Consider the following 17975-nt stretch of genomic DNA (forward strand, 5'->3'; position numbering starts at 1 on the left):
ATCATTGGCAAACACGTCTGAAAGTTGGTAACATGCATCCTATACATTACCATTGCAATCATTTCACTGTTATCAATCCAAAATAATATCGATATCTAACTGTAATTAAGATAATTTTTTTAAGGAAAATGATAAAATAGTAATTAAGATAAAGAATCAATCGTTAGAATTGAACCCTAGGGCCTTTGATTGTTAAAAATGAAAAATAGATAGAGTTCAACTTAGAGTAATTTTTATATCCTCAGTGCAGAAAGAGAAGTTTCCAATTTTGACCAGACCAAAGCTTAATTGAATATGGAATAGACATGCATATGGGCCTCCTAATTGCAGTCCACTTGCATCTGAATGGTATTAGACATGGTCTGCATTTAACCCTAATCCATACGGGCCTTATCAGGCTAACTTGGACCACTTAGACGTCGACCCATATGTTGTAGACATTAGCCTGAACCGACAGATATATCTAACCCGGACCTACTTAAGCCTCAAAACGAACTTGATGTGGACTCACCCATATCTGTCTTGGTCCAACTAGAATCTTACTTGGACCCACTGAGTCCCTCCACACTGAAACACTTGCCTCCATTTGAAGCTGACATGTCCAACCTAGTGCTGATCCACCTGCACCATATTATGGCTAACTTGGGCCCAAGCCAGATTTTGCAACAGCTCACTTGGGTAACATGTAGCGTCTGATACCGTCCGTGCCATGTGAATCCACAATGGATTCGATGTCTAAGTGCAAAAGCAGTCCTTCGTAGAAGAACATGGATCCCATCATTTGAAATAGGATGGGTTCCATTTTACATTCAATCCTAGCCATCCAGCAGAACCATTTAGCCATTGATTGGATGGCTAGGATTGAATGTATGATGAAACCCATCCTATTTCAAATGATGGGATCCGTGTTCTTTGTAGAATAGGAAAGAACAGATCTATTTCTGATTCCATGTAGAAAAAGGCAAACACTTTCTCTCTTTAAAGAGTTGCTTCCAAATTATTGGTTTAAACAAAGAAGGCAGCTTAACAAACACATCTTCTTCCATATTCTGCTGTTTCTCTGCCTAGCAGCCTTCACACATGGCTCATTTTTTTTTTATGACGAGGAACCCACCTAGGATCAAGCCACAATGGGCTCTTTCTCGGGCAGTAAACACCAGTAGTGAAATTGGCTCCACAACTGCACTCTTGGTAAAGTCACTGGCCCGACCTCTGGTGGTTTGACCTTGAGACGTCCAGGGCCTCTAGACTCAACCCTTTACCCTAGCCAGGAGAACCTCAGCCACCGGGGAGACTTTTGTATTAACTAGTGTTTGCTTAAAGCCAAGTGTATTGACAATAGTCTGAGTAGTAACTTCACTATCTTGTGCAAGCTCAGCATAGGTTCAGGGGACAGGGGCCTTGTTGGATCTTGGTACTAGATCCAGATATTGCGATAGGGTCTCACAAGAGGAACCCCAAGAGCCATTGTATAGTGGGCTCATTATGAATTGTAATTAAGTCTATTAAGTAGGATTAATATGAACATTAATCCCAGTTTAATGATTGAATACATAACCTACATGATAATTACAGAGGGGGAGCATTATCTCTAAGTTAATGATGAAACTAATGTAATCCTCCATGATTGCGTATATAAGACCATGACCATGGCAGAAAAGGGTGAGAGTAATCTTTGAGCTCTTATAGAGGATTGTGAAAACCCACACTTAGAGATGAGCTAAAATAGCTCAATCTGGTAGCTAGAGTGTGTGACTTTACAAGATTGAAGGTTCAATTCCTCATTCTAGCACATGCCCTATTATCCGGTAAGGTTGAAAAAAAAGAGGAAAAATGAAAAGAAAAAGGAGAGTAGTTAAGTGTGGTTCAGATCTGGTATATAGCAGATAGGTTCAAAATGGTATGGATTAAATATATTTTAGCCAAACCAGATTGGATATGGATCAACCTGAATGAATCCTATTTGGATCTAAAAATGTTTTGGAGCCATTTTGGATGGTAAAGGGTTAGAGTTCAATTTGTTTAGATCCAGAAAATCCATATTTGATGAAATAGACCAAATCAGGCCTATGTGGATCAAACAATAGCACTATTTGGATTTGATGAGCGAGAAAGATCAAATCATGAGATTTGACCTATCGAATTAGATATGGAGCTACATATTGAACCAACAGACAAGTTTGTTGGACTGTAGCTTTCACAAATTTAGGTCAGTTTGTTCTATCCCTTTCTTATTAGTTGATTTGGATATATGATATACATTTTTTACTTGAATGGGTCAAACTTTTGAGTGTGAGCATTTTTGGGTTGGGTTTAGTAACCAACATTGGATCTGGATATTGAGATCCAACTTTAGACACAAAACTCAAAATATACTTTGGATCCAATTATGGTTTGATTGAATCACTACCTGATATGTGCGAGTTTGGATCCAAACTAGCATTACAAAGATTCATTTTTTACTTCGAATCATGTTGGACTTGATGATAACATCTCAAGTCAAGTTTTGAATATAGACTCATATAAATCTAATGGATTTGGATATAGTTTTTTTCTTGGATCTAAACTTATATGTTCATAGGCTTGTGGTTTGATTGGTTATTAAAAATGAATGAGCTTATAATGTTTGGCATATCCAAATGATAATGAGAAAGAAAAAGACAACTCTCGTTGAATATGGATCTAGTGCATTTAAGGACTTAAGCTTTAGTTCTAATGCATATTGTTTCTAGTGAACATATATTGCTTAATGTAATGCATTAGAAAAATAGGAGCTAAATTAGCTATATTATAATTTTACACATATGTGATGGTTTGCTTGTATGAATATATGATTGGATATTTTTTTATACTACAAAAGTTTTATGCATGTTTTGCAACATGGTTGTAGTAGTCATATTTATGACTATTTAGATCTAGACATATTGATTCAAAATAATCAAGTAGTGGTTAACTTGATGAGAGTTAAAGCATGTTGCATGTAATGATGATGCACATGGATAGTAGGAGTATTGTCTATGGTGAAATTTTTAAAAATCGAGAGCATTTGCTATGTTTGGCAAATCATGATTGATCATAAATTCACGGGTTGATGAAAATCTATAGTACTCCACTAGTGTGCACGAGAACATTGTGCAAGGTTATTAGCACTTGATGATATCCTATGGTATAGTAATTGAAGGGTCATAAGAGACCCCATGATTAACTAAGAAGGTGAGACTCATATATTATGATGTATTATAAGGCAACCTAAATGATATATATGCAAAATAATTCACCATGTGATATATATTTATTTGCTTTAGAGCTATAAACTGTATAGTTGTTGACATATCTTTGGGGCATGTTGACTATGCTTTTCATAGGCAGAGTTTGTTCCTCTCGGTGGGGAAGATCGAGTTTTTGCATAGCCCAGGTCAGTAAATGCAAATGTTGAAAATAAAAATTTGCACATAAAATTGCACATTGAGGGTTATCATTGAAATTTTGACATGATGAATAATTTATATAGCTATACAAGATAGTTTCATGACATAAATTATGAGAGAACATTCACACAATAAGCCTCATGATGTTATGAATAATACATAGTATATGTGAATAAATCTCATGGTCACATCATATATGCATGATAACTTGATAAATTCATAAATCTTGATGAATATATTCTCAAGATGTTATGATCATTTTGTTTCATGCATGGAATGGTGAATTCTGGTATGATAGAATAGTTTACATGATTATGTGATAAATAATCCATATAATGTGTGAAAAATCTCATGATTAACAATATGATATAACTCTTAGAAATATTCTAGTTTATTTGATTGATGTTTAACCATGTACGCTAAAAAATGATAAAATCTTAGTTGATTATTTATTTTCATCGAACATAGTAATTTATCTATTGACTAAGGTAGTTTCTAAATGTCTTTGCAAGACATGTGAGTTGAGTAAGACTCAAGTATGCATAAATGAATGACCCACTTGATGTATGAAAAATCCTCATAATGCTAATGTTCTTCCCGTATGGCCAAGTGAAATATATTAAATCTTAATACTAGATCCGAATATAGTCATAGGCTCTCACAAGGGGAACTCAAAGAAAAATTATATGGTGGGCCCATTTTGAATTGTAATTAGGTCTTTTGAAAAAATTATATGAACATTAATCATAGTTTAATGGCTGAATGCATAACCTACATAATGATTATAAAGGGAGTGATTGTGGATAATGGGTCATGATCTCTAAGTTAATGGTAGAATTAATCCAATCTTTCATGATCGCCTGTATAAGACTATAACAAGAAAGGGTGAGAATAATCTTTGAGCTCTTATGGAGGATGATGAAAAGCTCACACTTAGAGATGGGTTAGAATAACTCAATCTGGTAGAGCGTGCAGCTTCACGAGATTGAAGGTTTAACTGATTCTAGCACATGTCCTATTATCCGGTGATCCTCTACCAAATTCAGGTTTGGGACGTATAAAGATCCTACAGCCCTAGGCTGAGATAGCACAACTAGGTCTTCGATTCTAAACACAGTTTCTTTGGGTAATAAAAAAAAGAAGAGAAACACTTTTGAATGTAAACCATTTTGTGCTATAGTAGGACTGCACAATAATTCTTCTAGTCAAGAACTTGCTGCTCATATGCATGCCAAATCCATGCTATGATATCTGACCATATAACTTTCTTAATGTTATGAAGTCCATCAGATATAGACCTATAATCTATTTTCAGTGGAAACATTGTCACGAAGGTTACATCCAACATAATTCTTCTTTGTTACTTTCGCACACATATGTATATATATGAGGAATTGATTCCTCTTAACCATCCATAAACTATCAACAGATTTTCAATGTTCTTAGCCATGTTTGATAAAACAAACCTCACAAATGTATTCAGCATGATCCATTTGCTAGGAATTTACTATTGGACCATTCTTTTTGAGAAAAATATAGTTTTAAGAGCTTAAAATTTTATAATGATTTTGAGCTATTGATTTTTATATCCTTATAAAAACCAACTCACATGCCATAATCGGATGATTCAAAACCAGATTCTTACTGAACAAACCATGTAGATCACATCTTTGAGTCCAGACTTCAAAAAAAGTAATAAAAAGTGAAAATTTGAGACTGTTCACACTCTTCTACTATAAGGAGGAACCAATCACTATATACATATATATATATATATATATGTATATATATATATATATATATATATATATATATATATATATATATATATATATATTTGGTTCCAATCATCCCCTTCATCGTACTCCATTTGGGTTCTCACTGATTTAAGATGTGATGAAATCAGGATTACTGGATGCATTCAGCATGGTCAATTTGATATGAATCAACACTTGGATTGCATTTTGTCAACAAAAATATACAACAACAACAACAACAACAACTACGCCTTCATCCCAAAACAATTGGGGTCAGCGATATGAACCAAAAAAGAAATTCATTTTGGGTCTTCCACATGAATCCTTTTCCTCCAATCATTTCTATCCAACGCCATGTCCTCGGTGAGGTTCAAAGCATTCATATCCTTTCCTATCATCTCCATCCAAGTCTTCCTAGGCCTACCCCGACCTCTTTTAACTAATATATTTTCCCATTTCTCCAACCTTCTAACTGGAGCATCATTAGGCCTTCGCCGAATATGTCCAAACCACCGTAAACGATTCTCTCGCATCTTATTTTCAATGGGTGCAACACCTACCTTCTTACGTATCTCTTCGTTCCGAATCTTATCTTTTATTGTATTTCCACACATCCATCTAAGCATCCGCATCTCAGCTACACTCATTTTTTGAATATGATGTCTCTTGGCAGCCCAACATTCCGTACCATATAGTAAAGCGGGTCTAATAGTCGTCCTATAAAACTTTCCCTTCAACCGCAATGGCATTCTACGATCGCACAGCACTCCAGTAGCACTTTTCCATTTCATCCACCCAACCTTTATCCTATGATTTACATCTCCATCAATTTCTCCATACTTTTGAATGATGGATCCCAAATATTTGAAATAATCATTCACCGGTATATCTTGCTCACCAAGCTTCACTACACTCCCATCACTACTTCGTTGCTTACTAAACCGACATTCCATATATTCAGTCTTACTCTTACTCAACTTAAAACCTCTAGCTTCCAATGTCTGTCTCCATAATTCTAACTTAGCATTAACCCCAGCTCTAGACTCATCAATCAAAACAATATCATCAGCAAACAACATACACCACGGTACATTTTCTTGAATTGATCTCGTAAGCTCATCCATCACTATCGCAAATAGGAAAGGGCTTAAAGCAGATCCTTGATGTAACCCAACCGTTATCGGAAAATTGGTTGTCACCCCTCCACAAGTGCGGACATTGGTTACTACTCTTTCATACATATCTTTAATTATACTAATGTACTTGAGAGAAACACCTTTCTTCATCATTGTCCACCAGAGAACGTCCCTAGGTACTCTATCGTATGCCTTCTCTAAATCAATAAAAACCATATGCAAATCTTTGTTCCTCTCTCTATATCTTTCAATAAGTTGTCTAAGAAGATGTATAGCTTCCATAGTTGATCTTCCAGGCATAAAACCAAATTGATTCTCCGATATCATGACAACCTTCCTCAACCTAGACTCAATCACCCTCTCCCAAAGTTTCATAGTATGACTCATGAGTTTTATACCACGATAGTTTGTGCAATCTTGTATATCACCCTTATTCTTATATAAAGGCACCAAAGTACTCTTCCTCCACTCATTAGGCATCTTATTTGTTCGCCAAATCAAGTTAAAAAGATTTGTCAACCATTCTAAACCTTTCTCTCCCAAGCATTTCCAAGCCTCGATAGGTATACCATCTGGGCCAACTGCCCTTCTTGATTTCATTTTCTTCAAAGCCTCTGCAATTTCTTTCTTTTGAATCTTGCGCATGAAGTCACGATTTATCTCATGAAAAGGAATGGAGAAGTCTCCAAGATCTTGAGCATGACTATCATTAAATAGCTTATCAAAATAATCTTTCCATCTCTCCTTAATCTCCTCATCTTTGACTAAAACCCTTTGCGTTTCATCTTTGATACATCTAACCATACCCAAATCCTTTGATTTCCTATCTCTCATCTTTGCAAGCCTATAAATATCCTTCTCGCCTTCTTTGGTATCCAACTTGTCATAAACCTCCTTATATACCTTAGCCCTCGCGTTTCGAACAACTTTTTTAGCTTCCTTCTTTGCTATCATATACTTCTCCAAATTCTCATTATCACGACTCTTACTTAGATTTCTATAACACTCTCTTTTAACCTTAATAGCTAATTTGACATCCTCGTTCCACCATGATGTATCCTTACCTAGTGGTGCACCGCCTTTAGACTCACCCAATACCTCCTTAGCTACTTTTCTCATACCACCCGCTATCTTATTCCACATTGATTCTGAATCCTCCTCGAGACACCAATCAACTTCCTTAACTACCTGCGCTACAAACATTCCTTGTTTAGCTCCTTTCAGTGCCCACCACTTAATTCTAGGATCTATCCTATGTCTATCCCTTTTGCGGCATTGTCTAATTCTAAGATCTAAAATTAAGACTCTATGTTGTGTAGCTACACTTTCTCCTGGTATAACCTTACAATCGATGCAACAACCCCTATCTCTCTTTCTAAGTAGGAAAAAATCTATCTGACTCGTATTAACCCCACTTTTAAATGTTACTAGGTGAGACTCCCTCTTCCTAAACCAAGTGTTTGCTAAGATCATATCATAGGACAAACAAAAATCTAAAATCCTTTCTCCACTTTCATTTCTTTCTCCTATACCATAGCCTCCATGGATATTCTCAAATCCATCCCTACTAATGCCTACATGTCCATTAAGGTCACCGCCGATGAAAAGCTTTTCTCCATAAGATGTCTCTTGTACTACTCCATCTAAATCTTCCCAAAATTGATGCTTAATGGAATCATCTAAACCTACTTGAGGTGCATAAACACTAATAATATTAATAATATCCGTACCTAATACTAATTTAATAAGTAAAATTCTATCACCCTTCCTACGGACCTCAACTACATTATCTATAAACTGACGACTCATAGCAATCCCTACTCCATTCCTATTCCTATTTATTCCTGTATACCAAATCTTATATCCCCAAGGTTCTATCACTTTAGCTTTCTCACCTACCCATTTGGTCTCTTGAAGACATAAAATATCAATCTTTCTCCTACACATAACATCTACTAACTCTACCAACTTACCAGTTAAAGACCCTATGTTCCAAGTGGCTAACCTAATTTTATGGTCTTGGACTAACTTCTTTACCCCCACCCGTCCAACAAAGTGAGGGAACCCTTGCCTATTTGACACCACACCCGGGCGCCGGTGTGACGCGTCGCTTCTGGGCGACGACCTAGCAACCCTTGCACATTTATCACTGCCTCCGGGCCTAGAGAGTACAGCGCGTCGCTCAGTAGGGAACGCCCCAACGAAATTCTCATATTGGTTCATTTTCATAGGATATGACAAAGTTTTTATGCTGGCTGTCACAGGCCTACCGCAACCCTCCTCCTTTATCCGGGCTTGGGACCGGCAGTGTCAACAAAAATATGATTTCTTAAATAATTTTTTTGGCATTTTCATTGTAATTAATTACTGAACCAACAGGCCAGATTATGGCAATTCAAATGTCGATATCAATTAATGAGCCATGTCGATCACATGCACGTGGCCATGAACAGAGAACAGATTTGATCGAAGCAACTTACATCAATAAGATTCTGAGATGGGGTATGACGACAGGGATGACATAAGGAATGAGTGGAACCGAATTGTGATCTACATGGCATGGTTTGATTCTCTTAGATACATGATTTGGACAGTGAGTGACCTGACCTGACCTGCTACGGTAGACTGTCAAACTACATGGAGATCTTGGGAGATCTCACGGCAACCTTTGGTTAGATGCAATCGTATCATGTTCGGATCTTGCTTCATGACAAAGGAGTAAAGCATATCTTACATATTCTCAATCAAATCGCCCTCTTGCCTCAGTGAAAAGATCAGGTGCAATATGATTGCACACATATTTGTGCATTAATCACCTGATCGCCCTCCATCTTGGGAACAGGCCTGTCAGTTGTTGGGCTCAAGGCCTCATGAATGGCAATGAAGTGCTTAACGCACAAATTTTGTGCCATGTGATTGCACCCGATCCCGCTCCTGGTCTCATAGTGCAATAATTCTTATCTAATCATGATAGAGAGAGAGAGAGGATTTCAGTCCGCGTGTTTGACACAGTTTATGGTTTCTAATGTTTTTCAAGTTTTATTATTTACCGATAGGGCTGGTAAAACAACCGAACAGTTCGTGACTCGGCTCTTTTTGGCTTGTGGCGAACTTGTTCATCACAAGTTCATCACCTATTTGTGTTGCTGGCAAGCCAAGCCATGAACAGCTCGTTTAGCTTAAATGATTCAAGCCCGGCTTAGCTCGGTAGAGCTCATATAGATCAAATATATATGTATTTTATATATAATGTATATTTTAAGTTTAATATATATAATAAATATGCAAAAAGAATGATGCATAAAAAATATATACTATATAAAATATACATATTTTAAGTGTGATATATAAAAAATATATATCCTATGTATAAATAACATGTAATGTTTTTACATGAGCCAACTTGTGTTCAACATGTCTCATTAAGGGATGCATTGAGGTTGAGGTCGGCTGGGCTAAACATGAACATGGGCCAAGTCATGAGCTCAATCCACTGGTAAACGAGCCGAACTCAGAACATGCCTTCGGATGGTTGGGCTAGTTTACCAGCCTTATTTACAGATATATTTTATAATATTAAAAGTATTTACACCATATTTTTATGTGTTAAAATATTGAAAAAACATGCCCTCATGTCCCGTTTTCATAAAAATCACGGTGCATATGAAATAACAAGACCAAATGGTATTATCATTCATCAACTGATTAGACTTTATTACATGAGATCGAGTCATCCCTAGTTAATGTCATACCCATTATGTGATCTCTTTATTGCAAGTTGTTTTGATCAAAATCTTAACCCCATAGATGGATTCCAATGGTTGATTTGATTAGAATCAACCTTCGAAACAAGGTTTTAAATGAAAAAATAAATAAAATTATATAATAAATTTTCATATTTTTACAGCTGTTGATTTTTCAGTCTCCCAAAAAATCTTGCACATTGATTTGATTGCAAGCTATGTAGATCACATCCACATGGTCAGATTGACCAAAACTGCTTGTAACAATGAGGGGGCGTTTGATAGGCAGGACAAATGCCGAGCGGGCAGGACGCGCTGCATTTGTCGGTAGGGATGGCAGTGGGGCGGGGCGGGGGACAAGGTCTCCACCCTCCGCCCCGCCTGATCAAGATTAGGACCTCCATCCCCGCCTCCATCCCCGGCAGGGATGGATTTTAACCTCCACCCCCGCCTTCATCCCCGTTTCATGTCCTCCATCCCCGGTTCAAACGGGGATGAGGCAGGGCGGGACGGGGATATTGCAGGGAAAAGTGATGGGGACGGGTCGGGGCGGGGATGAGGCAGGGATCGTGGCAGGGACGGAACCGGACGGGGAAAAGTGTACGTCCATCCCCGCCTCCATCCCCGAACGAGGATGGATTTTAACCTTCGTCCCCGTCTCCATCTCCGAACGAGGATGGATTTTAACCTTCGTCCCCGCCTCCATCCCCGGTCCAAACGGGGCGAGGCGGGGCCCCGCTTTCCCCTGGTCCACTGCCATCCCTATTTGTCGGGACGTGCCAGTCACACCCCTGGGGCTGGGGTTGCGACTGGCACTTCCCGCCAAATTCCACTGTACAGGAAGCACTGCATCCTGTACAGCCTGTGTTGTCCGGGCATATCAAACACAGGACACATACCCGGGCAAGGATGCATCATGTGTATCAAACGCGCCAGGCGATTCCAGGGTGAGTATGACAATCGGGTATGATGTTAGGGATTGTTGGGTCCCGTTCAGACTTTATCTGTCCTGACCAATGTACATTTGCATATATGTATATTTATGATACTTCTTAATTTTAGAACTAAATAAATGCCACATATAAATGTTTGCACTCATACAGATCTGGTGGATTTGGTAAGATTTTAATGTATCTATCTATATATCTGGTTGATTTAAATAAGATGTAGACGTAGATCGGTGCAGTCCAAAAAGGATTTATGTTTGACTAGTTCTAAGTCTGCTAGGACCACATTGTCATTGTCTATGCAATGTACAACTTTAACAGTGAGAGAGCGGGTTGGGACTGTACTTTCAGACAAGACCCATCGGGTGGGCAATGGTTCAGGCCAGACTCAACAAGGACTTGGATCCAGTCCCCGGAAGCAGGACCCGAAACCCATCTATCCGGCCGGTCTTTTGTCAGTCTTGGTTTGGAGTTGGCATAGAGATTCAACCTAGTTCATATCTTTATATTTAGTTTTTCTTTGTTTCCAAAAAAACGTTTTTGTGAAATTCGGATAGCTATGAATGGATGATATCTTTTCTTGATGATCCATTATTTTGCCCCAAACCCAGACAAAAAGAAAAGAAAAGAAAACGACAACAATAGCCGAAAAAAGGATTTCATGACATTTCAGAAATTCGTAAAGCAAATCAAATTTGTGCAAGGTAGCATATATATATATATATATATATATATATATATATATATATATATATATATATATATAAAGAGAGAGAGAGTATTGACTACTTTTGTGGTGTTCAGTTGAAATTCATAGGAAGAGGTTGTTTTGGCCAAGTCTGATCCCATGAATGTGCTCATCATATCAAAATAGTAGTAATCAAACCTAGGGGTGGCAAAACTTGACACAAGACCCGCCAACCCGACTCTTAGGCGGGTTCGGGTTGGGCTTAAGCCAACCCGTTTAATAAACGGGTCGACCTGTGTAACCCGTTTATTAAACAGGTCGGGTTCGGGTTGGGGGTATGCCAACACGCCAACCCGGCTGACCCGTTTAATAAACGGGTTAGGCGGGTGGGTCAACCAGTCAACCCGCCAACCTGACCCGTCAACCCGCCAACCCGACCCGTCAACCCGCCAACCCAACCCGTCGACCCGCCAACCCGTCAACCCGACCCGCCAACCTGAGAACCCATTTACCCGACCCAACCCATTTATTAAATGGGTTGGCGGGTCGTGTCGAGTTACTCGTTTATTAAACGGGTCGGGTTCGTGTTTGCCACAGCCGACCCGTTTAATAAACGGGTCGGGTTCGGGTTGAGGTATGCTGACCCGCCAACCCGTCGGGTCGACCCGCCAACCTGACACGATTGCCACCCCTAATCAAACCTTGAGTTGTTTAAGTAAAAACTGGTTTTTTTAAAGGTTGAAAAATCAGTCAATTGTAGGCCATTGATTTTAAACCCTCAAACAATTGGACATACACATTGAAAAGACATGTTCTAAGGGAAAGTTCCAACTAAATCAAACATGTAGACCACATCTGCAGGGTCAGATGTGCAAAACAAATAAAAAAAATTGGGTTCTCCACAAAGGGGCTTGAAACCTGTAATTTTAGAAAAATTGCCGTTAGAAGCATAGTTGTCATTATCAGTGCATATCGGCCTGAATCGACCGATACATATTGTATCGCCAGAAAATCAATACGATACTGACCTGAATCAACTGTTTTTTAATAAATATAAAAATTAGCTTAAAATTAACTTTAATAGTTTTAACATGTATCAGTATCGTATTGATTTTTAATTATTTTTAGCCGATTCAAAATGATTCACTTGAGAATCAGTATTCGCTTATTCACCTAAATCGTTAGCCAAACCATACAGGTTCGATTCCCATACTGACAACTTTGGTTACTTTATTTGCAAAAAAAAACAAGAGAGAGTTGTGAGCACCAAGGGTAGGGATGGTAGTGGACCCGGGTGGGTGAGTGGAGGTATAGAGGACAAGGTCTTCACCCCGCCCCGTCTCAAAATCCTACCCTCCATACTCACACGGGTTTTGTTTTTAACCTCCATCACCTATCCATCCCCGTTTCATGTCCTCCATCCGTCCAAACGGGATGAGGCGGGGCGGGGCCCCATTTCCCCTAGGTCCACTGCCATCTCTAAAGAAGGATCAGGGATGGGGTGGGGCGGGAGAAAGTGTAAGTCCATCCCCGCACCGGTGTTGATTTTAACCTCCATCCCCAGTCCAAACGGGGCGGTGCCGCATTTCCCCGGGTCCACTGCCATCCCTAACCAAGGGTTACAACGATAAATTCTCCTCCCAAACAATTTGGCTAAACGTGTAAAGAGGTCTATTAGTTGATAAGAACAAAAAGGTTATCAGTGATTGGAGTGATAATCACATAGCAAACACAGTTTTTTTCCCACATGTAACGCCATGGATGTGATATACATCTTTTTATTAGTGGGGAGTGATTTTTGTAGCACCAGAATCCGACCTGTGTACAGGTTTTTCCGGCGATCCAAAAGTTGGCAGCTATAAATGCATCGATTTTTTTATTAAAAAAAATGTAAAAACAAATGTTTTTCATAGAAAAAACATTATTTAAGGGTGGTTTCCCACCAAATAGAGCATGATGAATACATCTACCAGCTGGTTAGATTGAACTAAAACTTGCATTGTGAGATTCTAACTAGACTGTATATGTACCTACAATCTACTGTATTCAATATTAACCTTAGATAACTTTGCATCAGCATGTCTGAGCCTATCATGAAAAAGACGTAAACAAAATAGTATTGCCACTGTGACACAGGCGTGAGTAGGCGTGTCATCGGGTAGGGTTTGGTTCGGACTCAGGAGGAATCAGATTTGGACCTGCAGATTTCAGGTATGGTATCAGGTCCAGATCCGAGTTTAATCGGGTACACTATAAAAAACTATACCCAGATCCGATAAGAACTACATGAACCAAACCCGGACCCGATAAGAACTAAGTACATGAACCAAACCTGAAACATACCTGGTAAAATCATATTTTTTATTATTTTTACATTGAAAATTTGTGGGTCTTAATCAGAACTCGGGTCGAGTCTGAGTCTAGTATAAAATTTCACAAACTATACCTGGGTCTATGTATTAATCGGATCTTCGGGTATGGATCTGGGTCTTAATTGGGTCTTCTTATTTATCATCATACCCGAACCCTATAGTGTTTGGTTCAGGTCGGGTCATGGTAAACCAGACCCGTTAACACCAGACACTTATCTCACTGTACCCTCAAAGTCAAAACCCACAAATTGTATCCTTTGTTTATGTGTTTGTCCTATCAACTCTAGGATAACTATGTTATCATTTTGTCACACCAAAAACCATCTGGTCAGACTTGTCCTTTTTAACATAGTTAAATTACAAAAGCCCCAAAAGTTACTTGCGAAACTGATCCAATTGTACAAGTATTACATTTTTTTTTTGATAGGCAAGTTGGGGTTAGGCAGACCCTACAGTCATTCAACCGTACCATTGGGTTTTGAACTTGCAACGTCCCAACACAAGGTGACAAGCACTAACTGTTCCTACCAGACAAGTTTGATCATGAACTAGTTCAGCTGGCCATTTGTAGTTATCAAAAAGCTTCTAAAACTCGTTTCCCAGGGAACTCACTTTGAAAATGTGAGAACATGATTTCCAAAACTCATGAAGGCCATTTTCTCAAGGCATTGCAAATTTGAGAGCATTGTGCTATATAAGAAAGTTCTCTCATTTGAAAAAATAGAGGCCCATTTCCTTGGAAAAAAACAAACAAAAGAGAGATTGAACTTCCCATGAATCGTTTTCTCAGCTTGAATGTGCTTGCAAATCTGCTTAAGATCGGACTTTAACTTTTGGTGGTGCAAAAAATGCACTTTTCTTGTTAAATGAATTATTTTTTGATTGATCTTTTTATTGTAATACTTTTCGTATGAGTGTTTTTATTTATAAATGTAAATTGTATGTTTTAAGTAAAAAAAGTTTTGTTTATTTTTCTTTTATGTTTCTTCCTACATGTCTTCCTAATGGGTATATTTTTGGTACAGACGAGTGTACCTACAATCTAGTTCTAATCTCACGATTCAGAGTTATTGACACAATTTATCCTCACATATGTGTTCAGCATGCTCGATTTAGTAGGAATTGACTCTTGGATCATGTTTTTTAAACTAAAAAATATATTTTTATGAGCCAGAAAACATGGGCTTTTTTAATCCAATCCATCCACGGGACTTGCTTCTCTCTCTCTCTCTCTCTCTCTCTCTCTCTCTCTCTCTCTCTCTCTCTCTTAATGGGCTTTTTCTCCCTTAAGTGATAATTTTTTTTTTTACGCAAAATCTCATTTTTCAAAAACTCATGAGAAATTGAAAATTTCTCATAAATCACTCATTTTTTTGGAAAAATCTTGGCAATAAAAAAATAAATTAAAAAATAATTTTATAAAAATATTAAAAAACATTATTTAAAAATAAAATACACATTTTTTTCACAATAAATAACAATTTAAAACATAAATATCGCGGTATTTATGTTTTTTTTATAAATCTCATGATATTTTGAAAATCTCACGAGAAAATTCTGTTTTAAACTTTCAGGCAATTTCTCACGATATTTTCATAAATCTCACGATATTTGTCACTAGGCCTATCACTTGACAAACCAACCTTAATTACATGATGCAAACAGGTCATTCAGTGGATGGTTACTGGGCTAGAAAAAACAAGTGGACAGAAAAACACGCACTGGAGTCATCTTATCAACAAAATTTAAACAAGCCTTTTTTTTTTTCTTTTGGTAAGACAAGCGATGCCACAGTGACACAATTTGGAGACGCTAACACAACTCTGACACATACATACATTATTTTAATATTCATAAATATTATTCTAATATTTCAATAAAATTATTTTTTTATTTATTAAAATATTAATAAAAAATATTTTTATATTTCCTATTTCTCAAAAAGTTTTCTGACACGCGAGTCGCGTGTCTTTGGGAAAAGTATTTGACATACATAAAAAACAAAAAACAAAAAGCAACTGGACAATTGAAGTTACTGTAACCAATAAAATGTGTAGCTTTTATAATAATTATTTATTTTTATCCTGATTTAACTGCAATCGCCCAACACACTTGGGACAAGGTGGGGCCAGCGTCGTTGGGCCTGCCTGCACACTTGGCCCTTATCCATCAATAAAAGCTAGGGGCGTTTCCAAAGGCAGGATTTGGCCTTAAAATGGTAGTTTGGACTTTGGGTACGTAGAACCTGTCCGTGGACGGACACTTTTTTTTTGGGGGCGAGACAAAACCTTGACGTTATTTATGGTAATTTGTAGGACGTGTCCTTTCTTTTCAAAATGACCATGAGTGTCCCAGAAGAATACCAAAAAGATCAAAGTCCAGTCACCTTCCCAATAGGGTGTCTCAACGGGTTGCGTTTACGCAAACCCGACCCAAACTAAACCCTATAGGGTGCAGGTATGGTGAGAAATAAGAAGACCCGATTAAGACCCGGGTTTGGATCCGAAGATTCCCTTAATACATAGACCTGGGTATAGTTCGTGAAATTTTATACCAGACCCAGGTCTGACCTGAGTTTCGATTAAGCCTCAAATTTTCAATGTAAAAATGATAAAAAATATTTTTTCAGGTATGCTCTAGGTTTGGTTCATGTAGTTCTTATCGGATTTGAGTATAGTTTCTCTTATAATAGACCCGATTAGACTTGAGTCTGAACTCGATACCATACCCGAAAATCTTGTCCAAATCTGATTTCACCTGAATCTGAACCAACCCGACCCGTTGACACCCCTACCCCAGAATTCTCAAGGGTAGTTTGGTCGTTAAATTTCAGAGGTAGAAAACAAAAGGCGTTATTTTTGGTAAAGTGTGGGGCTACGGCAAGATCGGCACCTGGGTTTTGTCGATACGGCCAAGGGGTTTTACAGGCGGTACGTAGACGACGAAGATGCCCCTGCCAGCTTCTGCTGTACCAAGAGATACGTCACTGGAACAACGCATCATTCCAGAGCTCAGGAGACACGACACGATACGATAATTTTTGTTATTCTATTAACGGTTTCGAGTAATATTTTCACTATTAAATATGCTTATTGCATATTATAAAAAACTATCCTTTTTTATAGTTAAATAAAATCTGTGTCGTTGCTTAGGTTTTCAAAACTATTTGCCCGTTCGTGTCTTGCATTCATAACGAGTCTCCAAGTCGTCTTGTGTGACGTAATTTAGACTTTGTATGTGTGTACACCTATGCAAACATGTTTAACACAGGGGTAGCTCAAGAGAAGTTGAGGCCCTAGGCCAAGCCTCTAAATGAAGCCCTAATTTTTTTTTTCATTGTACATAAAAAATTTATTATTATTATTTTTCTTAAAAGGCAAACCGGAGTTAGGCGGACCCCTACCAGAAAAACAGCCACCCCATGTGGCAGACGGATTCGATCCTGAGCCTTTAGCTTGACAGAGGACCCCACTTATCACATGGGATACTACCTCTCGGTGGTATTTATTAAAGGGGTACTTGCACCTTTTTTTTTTAATTCTTAATATTTTTCATATTTACTAATTGGATTTATATATATATATATATATACACTATATTTTTTCATTATACATAAATTTTTTATTATTTATTAAAAGTGTTGCACCTTTTTTTCCTTAAATTCTTAATATCCTCCATATTAACTAATTTGAACAGGGGAAGGTAAAACCATACTTCAAATGAAACTGTTGTCCATTGGGGCATAAAAATTGAAAAAACAGACTCTAAAAGACTCATAAAATCATGTAATCCGATAATATTGCTTTCTTTTACTAAAATCACATAAACAAAACAGCATTTTCTGCAATTCATACGATGCAAATAAATCCCATCAAACTAGATGAACAAACTGACACAAATTTTT

The sequence above is a fragment of the Nuphar pumila genome, chromosome 14, assembly GCF_984573655.1.
Source record: "Nuphar pumila chromosome 14, dmNupPumi1.hap1.1, whole genome shotgun sequence".
Taxonomy (NCBI): Eukaryota; Viridiplantae; Streptophyta; class Magnoliopsida; order Nymphaeales; family Nymphaeaceae; genus Nuphar; species Nuphar pumila.